General features: G+C 35.1%; 1 pseudogene; it reads left to right on the top strand.

Annotated features, from left to right (window-relative positions):
• LOC149567541 (26S proteasome regulatory subunit S10B homolog B-like) overlaps positions 1-21,768 on the top strand; it is a 120,863-nt pseudogene that overhangs the window by 20,399 nt on the left and 78,696 nt on the right.

The raw sequence follows: 21,768 nt of genomic DNA, 5'->3' as shown, positions 1-21,768 counted from the left end.
TGGTTAAATTTTCCCTTGCATGTGTTCTTCCTCTTCTGCAAAGTTCTTCTAGGATAGGAAAATTGGCCCTCTTGAGCTCTTCATACATTGGGTCAATCTTTCCTTTCTCCTTGGCACTCTTGGTAAATTTGGAATCTAGGGTGTATTAGATAAAATAGTGTTTTAAATTTACCTTACCAATCTTCAACTTTGATTTGCTTCTTTTCTTTAGTAGGTTGAGGCTGTAAAAATGGTATCAAGTTCTTATGGTAAACACGTAACTACCACAAGTCCTTTCTTGCAACTACAAAATATGGAATTAAATTGTAAATCAATTAAATTTCAAAGCTTTCATCTAAATCTCCCCAGTAGAGTCACCAAAAACTGTTGATTAACACTTTGTCCTCCTATTAGATTATATAACCTAGCTCTTTGTTACCCAATGTTTTGGAGAAACAACATAATGTTTACCAACAAATAGGTCAATGTGTGTATTCTATAACTACCCTCTGAATTATTAGGTACAGCTCCCTATGATTTGCAATGCTATGCAATGAATATGTTTTTATGAGATCATAATTTTTGACATTATAAGCTCTTAACCTAAGAGCAGTAAAGGATAACCAAATTGTTTGTAGGCACAAAAAATTCAGACAAGATGGATTTGAATAAACTATCACACCCAATGGAATGATTGTAGTAGATTATCTTGATATTTCTAACCCTTACTTCTATCATAGTTGTAGATTAACCATCTAAATACAGAAGAGGGATGAAGAGATATGCAAATGAGACCAAATGGAATTGCTTTCACTGTCAGCCTTGAATGAAATGGAATCTAGCCAATAACTAATAGATTTATACACATTTATCTTTCATCTCCCAATGAAACTATCTAGCATGACATGAAATTAACAAGAGAAGAAACATAACCATATATGAAGAAAGTAAATGGAATCACCTTCACTGTAATTACAAAAATGAAATGGACCATATGATTATCACAAAATCACATATGATTGTCTTTCAACTCTTAATGTAGAACTAATATATGCATGGGCAACAAAACATGACAAGAAAATAGGGTGAATGGAACTACAAATCAATTCACCATCAAGTTTGCTAACAATTGTATTGTCAAATGAGATTACATTTATAGTTTTTTGTTACCCTTTAGCTCAGCAAAGAAATAGTCACAAAATAGAAAAGAGAATAAAATATGAAATTATGAATAGGTGGCATCATTTCTATACGTGATTATGAATCCATAGTATTTATGAAAACACCCGATGACTATTCAGCTGCATGCAATCTGAGGAATCATGTAGAAATTGTTGTTTTCTTCATATTTTGTTGTTTTATGCCAAGTCTATATTATTCATATTCCAAAGGTCACTAGAGTTTTGAATTCAAGCCATCGATCTTAAACCAACGATCCTGATTAAAACATTATAACCCTTCCTTTATAACTTCCTTTGCAAGTCCTTCTGTGTACACATGTTGAACTATCATTACATTGCCATGAATAAGAGTTGAGAAAATTTACATAGAGACATAGCATCTAACATAGATCTTTTTTTGATCCGATGGTGGTGATAATACAATGTTAACCCTTTTACTTTGCAATGTGGATCCACTTTCTAGCTATGCATGTCATGGTAGACAAGTGGCACAATTTCATTTCTTAAAGAATTTGACATTAACTTTTTCACTGGGTCAGAACTCAGCATGCCTTTATTTCATTAAGTGTGGTGACTTGGCAACAACCACTCATTAACCATGATCGCGATTTCACAATATTAAACTTAATTGTCTTTTCTTAACCCATGACCATGTGATTTCTATGTTCTCTCTATCACAACTTTGACCATGAGTTACCTTAACTTCATCGTGATGGTGGGATTGTTTCCTTTCACTTAGTTGCGACCTCAACCTAGGTTTTGTGTTTATCATTAGCGACCATGCAATAATCATAGATTTCCAAGATCAGACGGTTAAGATTTAGAAATGCCTTAACTATCCTTTTTTGCTTTGTAACATGGGCCCATCTTCTTCATGTGCCATATCATCATTATGTCACTTTAGTTATTCTTCTCGCAACTTTGGAAAGTGACATAATGACAAGTGTAGATGTGCTTTATCTGACAGTTAGGAAAATACATCTCTAAGGCTGATTACAATTCCATCTTAAAATACTATCCATCAATCTAGTCTTCATATAATAATCTAGAGTTAATCTTCTAAACCATTTGACTTCTCAACTAGCCAATGACGTACATTCTTTCATTTATTTGACTTTTCTCCACGACGTAGATTATTATGATTTCATCTAAACCATTCATATACTGAATCAATGACACATATTTTCTTATCTTTGTATTTTGACTCCAAGAGGGTTTTGAATGTTCTCTTCCGCATGAACTGCTTCTTCTACTCACTAATCTTGCTCATCTGCAATGTCTTTTATGGAAACCATAATGTAATGTTGAATCTTTGTCTTTATCATGGTTAGGAACAAATCAATAGAAGATCTAGACCTTCTTGTCATCAAAATGACACATAAAAATCTCCCAAATCCTAATCACCTAGCTTTGGACTAATGCATTGCTCATATGATTCCCCGCATTAGGTTAACTCAAAGGAATAATGAGAACAAAGGCCATCCTATGGGAAATCTAGACTCAAACTTAAGACATTGATACTTGACTCAAAACCCTAAAGTAAAAAGATATGAACTAAGACTTGGGCAACACAAAATTAGGTCCATTTTAGTATCCCAACTAGTCTTGAGCATCTCAAGAATATGTCATTCAATCTCAATTCGGGTAGCTCAGTCTACCATATTATCTATAATGGTTAGATTTTGATTACTCTAAATCATATCCTTGGCTTTTTGCAAATGTCTTTGCATTACTGTAAGAATTTTCCTAAGGCAAGAATGCAATGCCAAGATCTAGAACCACAAGAGATGGTACAAGAGAGACAAGAGATGATCAAATGAGAATCTCAATAATGATCAAATAATAATATATTTTAGATAAATACATCATAGAAGTGTCTTGTATATAAAGGCAACTGATATGTTTGGGAGTCATACAAGAGATAAGCATAACAAATAAGCACATGTCCACCAAGAGTGGATTATCATCCATTGTGCATGAATGCACATGTAGCAATGAGAGGATAGGAATAAAAGGTGTATCTCATAAAGAGATGTATTAGGAAACATGTACTCAATTAGAGTGCAAAATACTATGTTGTTCACATGACAACTCATATGAATATCCAAACTCCAAGGTGTCTACATGACAACTAATATGTAAATGCATTAATCTAAGTAAAGTTAATTAAAGTGTGAATAGTAAATACTTATTTACACCAATAATTCCCTCCAAATGAGGTGACAACAAAGCTTAAACTATGATAATATATGCCCTTATTTTTCTCTCTTCCTGTAGCAAATCAGATTGCTTGCCTTGCAAAAATCTCAACTTTGAAAAATGTACTAAGCTTGAACTTGCATCCAAGGTTAGTGTGTCCCCACTCTACTACATCAACATCAATCCTTTCCATTTCATCTCTTATTTCTTTTATAAATGATGGGACATATCATATCTTCATAATTAACTTATTTACATTTTGGACTATCTTCTCAAAATCATTTACAAGGGTAGAAAGTTCAACTTGTTTAACTACAATTTTTGTTGCAACTTTCTCCATCACCTTAATCTCAAATTTTCTTTCTGACCTCTACATAAGCTTTTATCTCATGTCTATATCAGGTTCATTTAACTTCTCCATAATTTGAACTAACATTTTGTTCAAGTTTTTAACATCAATGGTTTCAAGAAATATATCCTTGATCTCATGTAATACTTGCTTCTATTGATATTCTCTTCTCATTTTCTCTTGTTTGTTCTTCCTTGCTAACAACTCACTCAATGTCTTCATCTGATTATAGATAAAATTATTTTTGTCCTGATTGGGGATCACAATCACTTCATCTAAGTTATCAATCTTACCTTGAATTCCCATTAGAAACTTGATTATTTTTTTTGTTATTCTCTTGACCTTTGAGTTAGGGATGTTGGAGCTTGACATTGTCATCTATAGACCTTTAGTTTTTAAATTTATGCTTGATCTATGTATCTCCTCTATTTGAGTATGCTCTAGAATTGTTGTTTGACCCTTCGTGGTAGTCACTTGTTGTTTAGGTACATTCTCCTTTTCCTTCTCAACATTAGTAATGAGTTCACATGTGGAACTTGGTTGGACAGCCTATTTTGTTTCCTTAATTTGAGGTCCTAGGGGACTTGGTCTCTCACCTATAGTGGACTAATTCATTTGATCATTTTGGCTATTTTTATTCTTCTCCTCTTTAGTATTCTCATTTACATTTCTTGCATTATAATTATTCTACTAGTCTGGCACTTGTGCATTTTTCTCTTCAGTGGCTAACACATTTATTTTCTTGACATGACTATCACTTACATCTTGTGGTCCTTGATCTTGACTAATTATGACAACTAGTATAGTAGAAATAATAGATAGAGGTTGTATCTATTCTATGGACCTGTGTGCATCAATCTTGGCATAGTTCTATACCGTCTTAAAATGGACACACTTGATTTTGAGACCTTTTTTCCCTCCTTAGTGTGGTTTTAGTCTCTTATTCTCCTCTTGATGTAAGGATAATTCTTGCTCATTAACTCTAACTTCTCCTAGGGTCTTCTATAGGCCTCTTCTCTATCCTCTTACGGTTCTAGCACTAACCCTAACTTAGGAGGATCACACTCCCAATACCTTCCTCTTTCGACTTGTCCACACCAATGTAAAACTCAACTTCATCCAATCAACACTACTAAGATGTCTTACTAGATCATCTACACCACACACCCACACATGGTCATAATCTACTCAGCATAGAGAGAGAGAGAGAGAGAGAGGATTGTCTCTAGGGTTTTGAGGCCATTCCAATGCTCATCCACCAAGAATCCAATGAAATTCCTATCGATTTCAAGAAATTGATCCAAATTAGGCCTAGTAGGGCTACAAGGAATTAGGCCTCCAAACTCAATTTTTGGCACTTAACTCAAAAAAAGGCGTAATGAGGTGGCAAACTAACTTGACATTCTGATATCCTTTTAGAAGACCTTTGAGATTCACCCAATCTTACTTTTCCAACCCATCTTTGTAGAGGGATGCTAATTTTAAGCCTAAAATTAAGGGTTTTTGAATTTGTTGATAAGATTCACAAGGGTTTGATCAAATCCTTGTCCAAACATGTCACCAGTAGTTCTCTTTTAGGACAAGGCTTCTCCACTCTTATATCCTTCTCTCCATCTACTTGGACTAAAGCATTCATTGCACTCAATCCCATTAATTGTTGTTTCAAACTTTGTGATCTGGCCTAACTATGTTCTCTTGGTTTGAATAGGGCATCACTATGAAAAGGACAAACAAGATTTCCAAGGCCAAAGATCTTGCATGCCTATATTACAAGGAGTCGCCTCATACATTCCGAGGTACCATACAGATGCCATGGTGGAAAGGTGAGTTATGACCCCCATCTTCACAAACTATTTTGTTTAGGATTGCAACCGTGCACAAACTAGAATTTTTGCAAAAAGGAAATAAAATGGATTCAACAAAATATATAATCACACATAAAAATATTTGACAACATCTACCAACTCATGAAAAAAGCACAATATAGAATTCATTCCATCAAATGCCCTCAAGAAACAAAAGTCTCATACTGTGGTAAAATAACACTGAAATATGCTTTCTCATTCAACAAAATTCTTTCACAATTCCATCCAACCATTTTTATAGATAGAAGGATGCCTTATGTATATCCATTACACCTTCTCCAACCCATATTGAGGTGGTTATTCAACCATTTGATCAAAATTGCACTTTTTGCAATAAAAGTTGTCATGACAACCTTTATAATTTTGCAAAATTGTCAAGCAAATTAAAAATTTTTGTCCTAGTTAGGCCAAACTTGGTCCAAACCACATGAAACTCTACCAAGTACCTAGATATGTCCCTTATGACATGAAAACATCATTCCACCACTTAGTTGACTAATCTATCTCTCTAGATGCATTGTTTCCATCTTTAGCAATGATGACAACAATTTGAACATTACCTATCAACTTTAGACACCTAGGTAGTAATGAAGACCCAATTAGACCTCCTAATGGCTAAGTCCTACTCTAGAACTCTCTATCCCCCTTTATTTCACTAGTGGCTTGGATGAGGCCACTATAAGCCAAAACTCAATTACAAACCCTAGGTTGTTAGATAGTCTTTCCAAGGTGCTCCTGCACCATGCTCCCCACAAGAGAAAATCATGTCACTCCTATAGGCAATATGTCATCAGCTATTCCCCTCTTCTTGAAATCTATAGCTACAACCCATGTTGCATCTTACTCTGGATTATTCTTCCACTTGATGAGGTGTTTCATGTACACCTTGTGTCTAGTAGTCTTCTTGACACTTGAATCCAGTACCTTCTCTATCTCTATCTATATCTTGGGAGGTAGAATATCAAATGCTACATCCTTTTTGACCTCATGTATGTTCACATCTACTTCAGTTAAAAGCCCCTTAAACTTGGTTAGGTTTGCCACATTAAAGACTGGTGAGATGTTCAAGTCACTAGGCAAATTCACCTTGTATGCATTAGCTCCATATTTAGCTATGATCTTGCAGGGTCCTACTCTCTTCATTTTTAGTTTGGTAGGTATTCTCTTCTGCAACCTAGACTTATTCAAATGTACCATGACATAGTCCCCTACTAAAAACTGAACATCTTTCCTCTTCTCATCCACTTTAGCCTTTAATTTTTGTGTAGTCCCTTGTATAGTCTTCTTCACTTGTTCTTGAATCTCCTTCATTTTTTGAGTGAAGTCTTCATCCTTCCCACTCCTATACTCCATAGCTCCAAGGTCTCTCAATTCACACACACCCCTTGGATGCATCCCATAAACAATCTCAAATGGGCTCTTGCCTATTGTTCTATTCACACTATCATTATATGCATACTCTTCTTGAGGAATGATCACATCCAATGTCTAACCATAATATTTAGGTAGGAACCTTAACAAGTTACCCAATGTCCTATTAACCACTTCAGTTTGACCATCAATCTAAGAATGGTAAGTTGATCCAAAAGATATGTTAGTTCCCAACCTACTCTACAATTTTTTCCAAAAATGACTCATACATTTGACATCACTATCCAACATAATGCTTAGGGGTAGTCCATGGATCCTTACAATCTCTTTTAAGAACAGATGATCTATATGGCTAGCATCATGGGTAGTCTTACAAGGTATGAAGTGACCCATCTTATTGAATCTGTCCACTACAACATATATGTTATCACAACCATGTTTGGTCTTAGGTAATCCTAGAATTAAGTCCATGATAACACACTCCCATGGCCTATTAGGGACTGGTAAAGGTTGGTACAAACTTGCATTACTAGCTCCTCCTTTTTCCTTCATGCACACTACACATTGTTCAACATGTCTTGTCACATTTCTTGACAACTTTGGTCAATAGTAGAAGCTTTGAACTAACTCTAGGGTCTTATTGATGCCAAAATTTCCACTTAGGCTTCCATTATGCTTTTCTTGGATAAGGTTCTCTCTCATAGAACCCTTAGGAACACATAACTAGTTCCCCTTAAATAATAGGCCATTTTGCAAAGTATAATCAACAAAATAGCTATGAAAGTCATTCTGAAATTTAGAACATACCTTGTAGGCTTTAGAAAAGTCTTCATCCTCTTTGTAGAGGTCCTTGAAACTATCTATACCAAATTCTATGGAGTTAGACTTCTTGAATGGTCAACATCATCCTACTTAGAGCATCTGCAACCTTATACACCTACCCCTTCTTATGGTTGATGGTGAATGTGAACGCTTGAAGATATTTCATCCACTTCTAATATCTATTGCTTAACTTTTCTTGGATATTGATATAGCTAATGGCTTGGTTATTAGTAAATACCACAAACTCCTTAGGTAGAAGGTAATGCCTCCACTTTCTAAGAGACTGAACCAAAGCATACAACTCCAAGTCATAAAAAGAGTACTTCTTCTTAGCTTCATTTAGCTTTTCAATGAAGAAGGCTATTGGCCTACCTTCTTGACTCAACACACCCTCTACTACCATCCCACTTGCATCACATTCTAGGCTGAACACTTTCTCAAAACTAGGTAGTTTAAGGATAGGTTGTGTGGCTACTTGTTCCTTTAACTTTTCAAATGCATTTCCTGCTTCAAAAGTCCACCTAATGTTATTTTTCACTCCACCCTTAATGGTATCTAGCAATGGTGCATAAATACCATTGAAATTTGTAATAAATTTCTGATAAAATTGAGGTAACCCATGGAAACTTCTTACCTCTTTTGTTGTGGTAGGTGGTGGTTGGAATCACCTAAAAATGGTCATCTAGATTATTAGCCCACTTCTCAACATTTTGATTAAATTATTTAATCATTTACCTAGACCAAATTGCTATAATTTAATTAATTTGATTATAACCTATAGTTTTGACTATACTATCCTAAGTTCAATATTTGATTAAAAGAACATGTCCCCTTTTAATTAAATAAAAGCCCCCTTTCTTCTAACCCACTCAATGTGCACACATAAAGCATTATTTCTATTTTGTAAATTAAAAGAAAACACTCTTTTTGTCCCATATGCAAAGTCAACTCTTTGTTTATTAGTTGACTTGTGTGTACACATGGATCAATCTCATTTTCAAACTCCACCCTTGATTTTCCACCATCTTGATCTTGATCTCCATCATCCATATGACTTTAAAAGAAAGAGAGCTTTCCCCCTCAAAGGATCCACACTCTTGAGTATTGTTATGTTACAGGTTTACCATTTGAATTCTTGAGAGCTTTTGTGGAAAAATTCCATTTTCTTGTCTATATTCTCTCATACCATGGCATTTTAGGGTAGTTGCATGATAATCTAGTTTCCTTCACTATAATCTAGCTCACATAGCGTAATAGATAGATTTGTAACAATCTCATTCTTGTTAACATAGCTACATTTTGCATGTTCATACTAGTTTAGTCTACATTTGCATTGCATTCTTGAGGCATTCTTTGTGGACATTTGTATTCTTGTATCTTGTCTCTAAGAGAACCTCCCATTACATAGTTTACAAGCAAGAAATGTATTTCTAAGGCTTGTTTGAGAGCCCTCACACATTCAAATATACTTTCTTTCACTCCATGGATAGGGAGCTCTAAGCTAGCATCCAAGCATTTTGAACATTCTAAACTCATGGAATCACTTGGATAGAAGGGTTTAGAGTGTTACACCTTTCAAGTGTACATTTTTGGTGCCCAGCGTGAGGCAAAACATCCTAGTTTTGCTTTTTATCTCACTACATCTCTTGAATTTTCAACATTTTATTCGCATTTTATTTATTTCTATAATCATAACTTTCAAGCGATACTTTTCTAGTATCGTACAACATTTTTTTGTACTATCGTGCAATACTTTTTTGATAAAAGTATCACATGGTCTTAGTGAACTCTATTGCCTCAGCATAGTAAGTTTTGTAACCTAGCTTAAGTAGAAATATCACATGAAGGAAAATTGTCGCATGGGTATACTAAGAAGTATCATATGATAGTCTTCCAGCAAAAATTGTTGCCTAGCTTGAATTTTCTTGGTGTTTGGCTGATTTGTTCAATTTCTCAGTTGTTGCTTGTCATTTGTTAGATTTTACAAATTTGTGACTATTTGACAAAGGACTATTTTCTTATTTTATGCTATTTTGGGACTAATAGTTGTGCTTATAGGTTGTTGCCTTGAAACATTTGCATAATTTCCTTGAAAAGAGCACACATCAAAGCTTCAAATGCATAAGGGTTACTAACACTTGTTTGCAGGGCTGCCCAATGCATAAAAACCAAGCTTTCTTATTTTCTTTTATTCCATGTGTGGTATTATACTAGTTGTTTTCATTTCATACACACATTAAACTTGTGATTGGGATACTTTAGTGACAGGAGTATGCTCTTCACCCTTGTGGTGAATCAAAAATCTTGACTTGCCTTTGGATTTTGAAAGCAAGGGGATAATTGAAGCTTCTTGGCATGTTTGGGGGAAATGATCAAAATAGGAGAGTATGCTCTTCACCCTTGTGGTGAATCATAAATCTTGACTCTTGAAAGTGGATCCAATTTGTTGTAGTTAGATTCCTTTAGAGGACTTGTACTTGGGAAACCAAGAGAAACAACCCAAGTGGGGACAAGTGAACCTGGCTATTCCAACCCACTATAAACTCAAGGCTATCAAAGACACAAAAACTTGGTAGATGTATTGTTTGTGGGATTAGGACCATGAGGAAAATGCTAAGCAAGAAGACTGAAGGTGCTCTTGTGGCCACAAGGTTTGTTACCCACCACAAGGTGGGGTGTCCCGTAATTGGGTGCAAGAGGAACATTATGACTAGAAACCCTTTCTAAACACTCTAAGTTAGTAACTACCCTTTTGTTCTGCTCAACTTCTTGGTGCAAGGATCGATCCCAGTGGACTACCCGGATCACCCCAAGATTTTATACTCACAATCTATATTCTCTTGGTTTTGCATATGGAACTTCCATGACAAAGCCAATATCTCTTATGGGCAACCACTTGGTGTGAGGCGAAGGAGCACTTATTGTGGACCAAGTTGTTGAGTAATGAACTGTGACTTTAAGGTAGATTACTTGGGTAGCATTTTCAAATGTGTTGATCTGTGTAAACGTTCTCACAAATCAAAAATCTCAATAAAATTGGTAGGAAGGCTAATATGATATCATAAATGCTTATTGACAAGGTTGTCTTGACCCTTGTTCAATTATTTGAGATGTGCTAAAATACCTTTACTATTTGCAAAACTTGCTATGCTTTTGACACGAACTAAAATCTCACACTATCTAATATGAAATTAGATGATGGTCAAACTAAAAATGTGAATTTTTGAGTCCAAACTATCCTTTTCATAATTTATAGGCAAACTGTCGCACATTCTCTAAAGAAATATCGCACGACACTTTTTGTCAATAAAAGTATCACTGGCTCCTCCTAGGTCTATCACCAGGTCATACTATTTTTTATTGCACTACTTAAAAATAATTTTCACTCCAAAGTAAATCATCACCTTGTTACTATAAACTGTGTTGTACGATACAAATTATTGTCCTATTGTCACCTAGATTCTGGAAGAATATCGCCTAGGCCATTTTGTTGTCAAAATAGAGTCTACAGTGTGTTTTTACTGATCTAGAGTCTTGTTGCTTCATTCCTTCCTGGGCATGCTCTCAAATCAATATATTAGGTGTTTTCCTAAGTTGAAAAGATGAGTTTATTCCATTAGATGTAAGTCTCAAAATGTCATTGATGATCACTTGTCAAAATTTGATTACTGTTCTATGCTAATTATTTGCTACTGAGCTTCTTGCTCTCTCTCAGAGCTTGAGTCACTAGTGTTGTAAATTCTTGAACACTCTTGACAAGCCATCTATTTTTCTTTGACAAGTAATTATTATTGATTATATGAGCTTAAAATTTGAAACACTTCTCTCATCCTATCAAACAAAGACATGTGCTTACATGTCGATCACAAATAGGTTCCAAGTTGGTAATAGTAATCGTCCCTCTTTCGTATTTTCACAGTTAGAGACTCCACCTAGGCACCCTTGTGGACAACCTTGTGTGGAAGATCCCAATTCTATTCAAACACAAATAGCCAACATCTGGCACAATATGCTTTATAGTTTTGAGAACCCATTTGGAACACCCTTAGATACACCCATGGGTGAAAATATTTTGACCAACATGCATCCTGCCAAAATCAAACATTGTTTAGAAGAGAAAGCACATGAAAATGAAAGACTTATGAAAACTATCCACACTAGAGAAAGTGTTGATCAACAAGCTAAGCCTAACACTCATATGCACAATGACAAAACTAGAAGAGGTTATTATCGCAATCCATTTGAACACATTCTGCTCAATGGAAATGATGGCAATCACACATCTCCAAGGACTCCTAGAGTCAATGCAAGAGAGTGCCCATCACCACCCAAGAAATCATAATCACATCATGAAAGTGATGATGAGATCACTAGTGAAGATGTCATAAGGTTTCAATAAGATGAGCTCACTCAAAAATTGATGCTCAAAGCATTAGAGAAAAATGAGGACCAATACTTTTGGTATATGACAACAAAATGATGGAAACTCCCCCAAAATTTTGATGTACAAAGAATAATCAAAAAATGAGAGCCCACTAAGGCTGAAATCTTGAGAGAAGAAATGTAAGAATTAAGGAAATAACTTGCACAATTACAAACTTCCAAAGAGACACATAAAACTTCACTTGTTGAATCAATATGTGCTCTTCCATTTGATAGGAGTTTATACATACCTCCATTTTCTAAGGATATAGAGGTTCCTAAGTATAACAAATACGATGGAAATGGTGACCCTCATGATCATGTGAGGCATTTATATGCTATTAGCATGGATTTCATGCATGAAGACTCCTATCTTATGTGTTTGTTTCCTAGGAGTCTAAGAGGGAAAGTTGTGAGTGGTTCACAAAATTGACTCCACCTCTCAAAATATTTGACAAGCTTGCATAATGCTTTATCCAACAATACTCTTATAACATTCAACATCTCACAACTGTTTTGGACTTGTGCCAGATCAAACAAAAATAGAAAGAACTTTTTGCAACATACCTTTAGAGATGGAAATCCCTATATTCTAGGTACCCTTGACAAGTTATTGAAGCTTAGAAAATTGACATATTTGTTAGCACACTTGTACCATGGCTATACTTTGACTTAAGAAAATAGTTGTTCACATCATTCAATGCAATGGTTGCATATTGTATCAAGGATATTTCTATCAAGAAGGGTGACATTGTTGTGAACAAAGAGAAAAATAATAATGGAAATGGCAAGGAAAAAAATAAACCTTGGAACAAGAAAAAATATGTTGTCAATGATGGAGTAATGGATACTCCTAAGACCAAGAAACCTACATTTAATCTTTCCAATGCCATATATGCTACAAAATAACAAGAAGATTCAAAACCACAAATATATGACAAGAATATCAAGTTTACTAAAAAGTGACATGTTTATAAACCAAATGGTTGAACCTTATGAAGTGGTATTAAAGAACTTCATTGGAAAAAAATTGGTGACATTGCTAGACAATTCTTGCCCCTATGATCCACCTGTTAGACCTCCTTGGTGGCAAGAGGATCATCTTTTTAGTTATCATAGAAGAAAAGGTCATAACACTAAACACTATTTTAAACTCAAAGATGTTATTCAAGATCTCATAGAGGTTGGTAAAGTTGTCATAGATGGTCTTTAAAATTTTTGACCATAAAGCTTTCAAGAAACCTTTTCTCAAATATGATAAAGGTGAAACTGCCAAGGCTCCTAAGAACAATCATGATGCTAAGATCAACTATGCCTATGCTAACACATATAACATTATAAACATGATTGAACCTCTTGAGTATCTTTGCACAATGAATTCTAAATTTGACAATCAACCCAACTACAATGTTGAGGATGAAAGGCCCAAGGTTGTCCTCAGAACACAAAATTCTCCCCAACACCATAAGGATGCTAGACCTAAGGTGGTACTTGAAGTGGTCAAATCTTTTTCTTCACAGAGTGAACCACTTAACATTGTCACTAGGGGGCAATCTAAAGTTGTTCTAAAAGTTTCTAATGATCTTAAGAATGCGCCATCATCCAAACAAGCAACTGCCTTAGCAATCTCCAATTATGACCTTGTCAGCCAACTGCAATGTACCCTAACACAAATATCAATTTTTGAGTTGTTAGAATTATCCTCTTTGCACAAGGACATCCTTGAAAAAACCCTACATTCTATGAATGTCCCCATGGATATTGACGTAGAATGATTCTAAGCTATGGTGAACCATATTTCTTCAACTCACTATCTCACCTTTTCTGAAGAAGATGAAAAAGATCTTATTCATCCCCACAACCTTGCCTTCCATGTCAAAGTCCAAATTTTCTATACTCACATTCACCGAGTCCTGATAAATAATTGTGCAGGGTTGAACATCATCTCATTCAATGTGATCCAACAGTTAGTCATGTCTAAATTTTCCATTGACCCTAGGCGCAAGATCACTATAATAGCCTATGATAAGTTCAAAACCCCTCCTAAAGGTCTAATTTTACTTTCAATCATAGTTGGTCTAGTTGAGAAAGATATCATTTTCCAAGTCCTATACATACCACTTGCATACATTTTTTTGTTGGGATAACCATGGATTCGCGACATGCAAGCTGTACCTTCTATGTTGCATCAGTGTATCAAGTTCCCTTTTAATGGTACTGAGATAGTTATCCTCAATGACAACTCAATGTCTATCAATACACTATCTACTACAAAAACATTGGTTTTGCATAATCGCTCTTCTCATGAGCTGACACTATCATTTACAGAGTGTGAGAAAAAAATGAAAATGATGAGCCTAGGCATGGGCGAGTAAACTTTGGACTCTATTGTTGCTTTATCTATTTCCCCTCGGTCTTATGTGAAACCTTTTGCCAACAAGAATCCTTCAGCTTCTGCAATGACTCTTTTTGGCACCTTTGTTCAATCCTTAGTTCCCCTAGAAGCAAAAAAAGAAGAAAGAGCAATCAAAGATTGGATATATAGGGAAGAGGAAGATGAGGCAAAAATCACAATCATTACTCCCATCTCTCCTAAATTCTATGAAAAAGGATATAAACTTCTTGTAAACATGAGCTATTAGGGCCATGGGTTCTTAACTGGTAACAAAAACACTCTAGTCAAACCTTTAAGTCATACTCAAGGTTGTGACGCTTGACATACTGTTGGCCTAGGTTTTGGGCTAGAAGATGAAATACCAACATTTGATAGAAGAGCACCCATGTCTAGAGAATCAAAGGATGATAATCCTTCCTTTGTTGCTTGCACTTTGCAAGATGAGGATTTTATGCCTCTCACTTCTCTCCTTCAAGGAGAAGAAACACTAACTACCCAAAATGATGTTGAAGCTTCCACTTCTTGACAATATAAATAAGATGAATCTGACCATGAAGACTTAAATAGAGGATGGATTAGACAAAACATTGCTTGTTTAATTGCTAGAGATCAGAGTACAAACTCTAACAAGTATGAATGGGAAAGCCTGTCAAACACATCTTGTGAATTAGGGATGGATGTCATTCAAACTTATGCAACCCAATCAAATGTAGTCAAAGTGTCTAATATAGGGTCAGACAAGTTTGGCTCACAAACTACTTTAGTGGATCATGTTGGTCCCTCTACGTCTATTCCCGATCTAGATTCCTTTGTAATGTTGATTGTAGGCTTGGCTTTGCATGTCACTAGAGATGACTCTTTTTGTATTAACAACCTTGATGCTTCCACGTGTCTCTCCTTCCTTTACCATGATCTCATAGATTTGTCAGGTTCAACATCAAAGACCTGAAATGCCATTTTTTTAAAATTACTATGAGATCACTTGCTACCTAAATGCTATTGAACCCATGATTTCTTCCACTAGTGAGCCAATGACTAACATGACATAATCCAATATCAAGTACCCCAGTCATAAAATTAAAAGAAAAAACAAGCAATTGGATGGTGAAAACCACTTTGTGGTAGTATCTAAACCTAAAAAAAGTAAAAAAAAAGACGTATCCAATGATGAAAACCTCCTTGAGTTGCCTATAGATGAGGTACTTGGTATTATGCCAAGATATTTTCAAGATAGATCTTCGGTTCTCATTGAACCTACATAGCGTATCAACTTAGGGATAGAGGAATATCCTAAAATTATCCATGTGGCTCAATCACTGTCAACTAAAGAAAAGGAGAGTTTTGCCAAATTCTTTCAAGACAAGAAGATCAATTTTGCATGGACATACTCAGATATGCTAGGACTTGCAATAGATCTTATCATGCATTATTTATCTATCTCTCCTGGTGTAAAACCTGTTAAACAAAAACTAAGAAAGATGCATTCACATGTAGCACTCTTGGTCAAAGCAGAGTTGAAAAGACTCCTAAGTGCAAACTTTATCAAAGCTATTGATTATGCAGAGTGGATTTCCAACATTGTACCTATGTCTAAACATGATAAATCTATTTGAGTCTATACTAATTTTAGAGATCTAAACAAAGCATTCCCTAAAGATGACTTTCCACTACCCAACATAGACATGATAGTAGATATGACAATGGATTATGAAACGTACTCCCTAATGGAGGGCTTTTCTAGGTATAACTAAATTAAGATTGCTCCAAATAATCAAGAAAATATAGCCTTCACATGTCCCTGGGGCACCTTCTACTAGAACGTCATGCCCTTTAGGGTAAAAAATGTTGGCATTACATATCAATGAGAAATGACCACCATCTACCACAATATGATGCATAAAAATATGGAAGATTATGTTGAGGACACACTAGCAAAATCTTAAAAAAGAGACAAACATCTTAATGACCTTAGTTTGATCTTTGACCATATGGAACAATTTCAACTTAGGCTAAATCCTAAAAAGTGTGCCTTTGGTGTCACATCTGTGAAACTTCTAGGATACATTATATTAGACAACTTAGAAGACTACAAGGATGTCTATAATCCATTAGAAGATTCATTTCTCAGTTGGCTAATAAAGCTCAATTTTTTAACAGAATTTGCACAAAGGCTCTACTCACATCTAGAATGAAGATTGCCAACAAAGTCTAGACCAAATCAAAGGATACTTGGCTAAACCTTATGTATTAATGCCACCCATACCGAAAAAACCTTTGATTTTGTACATCTCAGCTACAACTTCCTCTCTAGGAGCATTATTGGCACAGAGTGATGAGGCTAGAAAAGAGCGTGCAATATACTACATCAATTGCACTTTGGTGGCTTATGAGATGAACTATAGCACCATTGAGAAAGCTTGCCTAGAAGTGGTCTTTCCTTCTTAAAAACTTTGACATTACATGTTGGCACATACAGTTCATCTGATTGCTAAAATTGATCCCTTGAAATACTTGTTGAGAAAAGTTGCGCTTACTGGCTATTTGGCTAAATGGATGATGATTCTTTAAGAATTTGACATTCAGTATGTTGAACATAAAGCTTTCAAGGGGTAGGCCATAGCTGACCAATAGGCTAGTTTTCTAGTAGAGGATACAACACCTATGCAAATTGAGTTTGCAAATGCCTCAATTATGTACATCACTGAGAGAAGTTGGAAAATGTTCTTTGATGGTTCTCATACATAAAATGAAGTTGGAGTAGGTGTCTTGTTTATTTCATGTCATGGTTATACAATCCCAAAATCCTACAAAATCATATTCCATTGCATGAACAATATTGTGGAATATGAGGCATTAACAAATGGGATAAAAATGGCTCTTGAATGGAGAATCACTAAATTGCACATCTATGGAGATTCCTATCTTGTCATAAATCAAGTAAATAATGAATATCAAATAAAGGATGACAAGTCAATACCCTACAAGAAGTTGATTGATGCCCTAAGGAACTATTTCATTTTTTGTTACATTCCAACAAATTCCTAGAGAAAAAAACAAGGCTACCAAAGCTATGGCCACTCTAGAAACTATCATCCAATTGCAAGAACATGAATCATGATTTGAGTTCCTGGTGGAAGAAATATGTCATCTTTCCTATGATTTCTCAGATAACCATGCAATCTGCACTGTTGTAGGTCATGATTACTCCCACTATGCTACTATCTTCTCTTACTTGCATGATCAAGTTACTCCTGAAACCCTCATGCACAACCAAAAATGTCAACTCCTCTACAATGCTTCACATTACACTTTGGTCTCTGGTGACTTGTATAGGAAGGGTCTAGATGGAACATTTCTTAGGTGTTTAAAGCTAGAAGATCTAAAAAGGCACTAGCCAAAGTCCACAATGACATTTGTGGGGTACATTCTAATGGTCTTGCACTTACTCAAAAATTTCTTAGGGTGGGTTATTACTAGCCAACCATGAAACCTAACATTGTTTGTTATGCTAAATCCTATAAGAAATGTTAACTTCATGGAAATTTGATTCATGCTCCTAGTCATGAGCTTATTCCCTCTATGACATAATGGCCATTTCAACAATGGGCCTTAAACTTGTAATGTCAAGCCCAAAATTTCAGGGCAAAAAAGCCACTACAATTTTTTTTGAAAAAAAACTTAGGGATTCTCACAAGAAAGGGCTATACTGTTGGAATTATAGATGGAGTAACTGAGAGGCGAGGTGAATTAGTTACCACAAAAATAAATCCACAGATCCTTTAGATGTCAACAAGTTACTGAGTAAACATTCACAAAAATGTTGTAACTCAGTAGATTAACTTATTACTGATCTTTAAGCATTCACAATATATAAAAGTAAATAACATGAACACAAGAGACACCAGATTTAATGTGGAAACCCAATATGACAAAAACCACCAAGTAACTAGCTACCAATTTTCACTCTTCTAAAGTGAGCCCTGTTAGGAGCCAACCTTGTTAAAGGTTACAAAACACACTATTAGGTGTGACCTTGTTTGAAGATTTTATCACCCTGTTAAGAGTGGCCTTGCTAGAGGTCTTAAGAAAAATTCAGCTAAATTGTCACTTTGTTAAAGGATTTACAAAATGGCTGCTAAACCAGCTCTATTGAGAGATTTTGGAATCACTACTACAATGATTAGAAAGCAACAATGAATTGACCTGAATAAGATGCAACTAAATTTGCTGAATACAGATCTCTATTATGCACCAATAGATCCTCCTTAATCAAATATAGCTTTGTTGCTCCTCAATGATCTTTGATCATCCTTCAAAATTTGCTCTTACAATAATCAATCCTCCTTGACATTCATATCACATCAAATCCATCACATTTAGAACTCACAACTTAACCTCTTATACATACCATTCAGATTATCAAGTCCACTCATTCACAAGTTACATTTTCCAATAAACCATACACTAGTCGGCTACAAATATTACATTAAAAAAATAAACTTTATTTATCAAAACAATGAAATCCTTCATTGGCCGACCCTACTTGATAAACATTGCTCCAGAAACAATTTCCTGAGTTAACCATCTCAACTCGGTTAACATTGCAAATTCTACGAAATCCTTTAGTTGCCAAGTGAACTCGGTAAGAACTGAACTTCCTTCACTGATCATGAGAGCTTGGTAGACACTGTTTTCTACCACATTTTCTTTGATGACTGAGTAACCTTGGTAGATACTGAATTTCCTTTGCTAACCTTGAAAGCTTGGTAACAACTATCTACACAAGGTAAAATCTGAGAATGCTCGGTAGACACTATAAACCTTCTTTGCTAACCTTCTGAGCTCGGTGGACTCTATTTTTTTCCTTGCTAACCAACTGAGATCGGTAGACTCTGACTAATAACTGATATGACATTTGTGTAACATCAAAGACAACACACAAGAACAATTTTATCCAACAATCTCCCTCTTTGGCATTGATGGCAACACAACATGTCATAGCAGAATGAAATTTGAAAACAAGTCTTCTCTAATAGAATGCTTCTCCTTCTTACATTTCATTCCTCAAAACTCCTCAAATACAATAATCTCCCTCTTTCATAGTAATCTCTCCCTCTTGCATAAACTCTCTTTTCTTGCAAATTTTAGAAAGATATGATAGTAAACTCTCCCTCTTTGACAACAAATGCCAAAGACAACACAACTCAAATGAAATTCAATGTACATTAAGTAAAAATTCATATGCAATGTCTTCATTACTTTTTTGCATCAACTGATAGATCTTTAATTCAATTGCTATTGATGCATCACTAAAACTATATTTTAGTGAGCTTTAGATAGGGAAATGACCACTAACTTACCTCTTAGATACAAGAATGCATCCTTAGATAAAGGCTTCGTGAATATTTCAGCAATTTTTTCCTTTGTATGGACATATTCCAATCTAATCTCCCTATCCTACACCAATTCTCTGACAAAGTGATACTTTATAGCAATATGCTTGGTTTTTGAATGCATCACTGGATTCTTGGATATGTTAATTGCACTTGTATTGTCACAAAACATAACAATAGGTTCTTTGATTTCTTCCTTCATACCTTCCAATAATTGTTTGAACCAAACAATGTTTGCACAGTTTACTGCTACTGCAACATATTCTGCTTCTACTATGGACTGGGATGTACAATTTTACTTTTTACTTGTCCAAAAAACCAACCTCTTTCCAAGAAAGAAAGCTCCTCCACTTGTACTCTTTCTGTCATCAATGTTTCCTACCCAATCTACATCAGTAAACACTTTTAAATCCATATTTCCTCCAAGTTTATACCATAATCCATAATCTTCAGTTCCATTCAAATATCTCATGATCCTTTTGATTTCCATTATGTGATTTTCTTTTGGTTTTGCTAAAAATATTGCTACAATACCAACTGCAAGGTTAATGTCTGGTCTTGTATGCACTACATACTGCAACTTTCCAATCATAGATCTATACAATGTCTAATCCAATTCTTTTGATTCATCATCCTTGGTAAGTTTCAATCCAGTATACATAGGAGTCCCAACTGGTTTGCAGTCTTCCATACCAAACATTTTTAGTATCTCCTTGATTTATTTAGATTGAGTAATGTAGATGCCATTCTTATTTAACTGAATTTGAAGACCAAAAAAGAATTTGATCTCACCAAATATTGACATTTCAAATTCTTTGTTCATTTGTTCTAAAATTTTTTTTGCAAAGATCATCATTTCTTGTGAACAAAGTATCATCTACAAATATTTCTGCCAAAACAATCTTATTATTTGGTCCTTCCTTGATATTAAAGCTACTATTATCATTAGTTCTTTGAAAACCAATCTGAATAAGATAGTTATGCAGTCTTTCATACCATGCTCTAGGGGCTTGCTTCAAACCATATAATGCTTTATGTAATTTGCAGACCATGTCCTTCTTGTCTGTATCAATAAAAATTTTAGGTTGTTCAATTTAAATCTCTTCATCCAATATACCATTGAGAAATGCTAACTTAACATCCATCTGATAAACTTTGAATCCTTTGTATGTAGCATATGCAAGTAAGGTTCTAACACCTTCCAATCTTGCAATAGGAGAAAAAGTCTCTCCATAATCCGCACCTTCTTCTTGAGAGTATCTTTTGCATACTAGTCTAGCTTTGTTCCTTGACACCTTACCATCTTCATTTAACTTGTTTCTAAATACCCACTTAGTTCCAATCACATTTTTGTCTTTAGGCCTAGGTACAAGAGTCCATGTTTTGTTTTTCTGTATCTGCTCCATCTCTTCATTCATAGCTTCAATCCAAATTTCATTTTCTAATGCATCTTTGACATTTCTAGGTTCAAAATCAGCAAGTAAACAAGTGCCTTTCAACTTACTTCTTGTCATAGTTCTTTCAAATTTATCTCCAATGATTTGATCTGGTGCATGATGCCTCCTGACATACTTGGCTAGCATAGACTCCTTGCCTTTTGAATGACTTGTATTGTTATCTTCTTGTGTTTCAACTTTTGGTTCTGGTTGCTCGAGCTTGCTAGCTATTGATTTGGTAGCCTCTGTTTGTAATTCGGGTCCTTGTAGCTTGGTAGGTATTAGCTTAGTTTGAACATCCTACAACTCAGTTACTAAAGACTTAGGAGTTGAAGATTCCTAGTTGACAGGTGTAT

The sequence above is a fragment of the Cupressus sempervirens genome, chromosome 3 (genome assembly GCF_028749045.1).
Source record: "Cupressus sempervirens isolate cs-2001-9-10 chromosome 3, ASM2874904v1, whole genome shotgun sequence".
NCBI classification, from domain to species: domain Eukaryota; kingdom Viridiplantae; phylum Streptophyta; class Pinopsida; order Cupressales; family Cupressaceae; genus Cupressus; species Cupressus sempervirens.
Note: the sequence above shows the minus strand (reverse complement) of the source record. Positions and strands in the feature narration are given on the sequence as shown.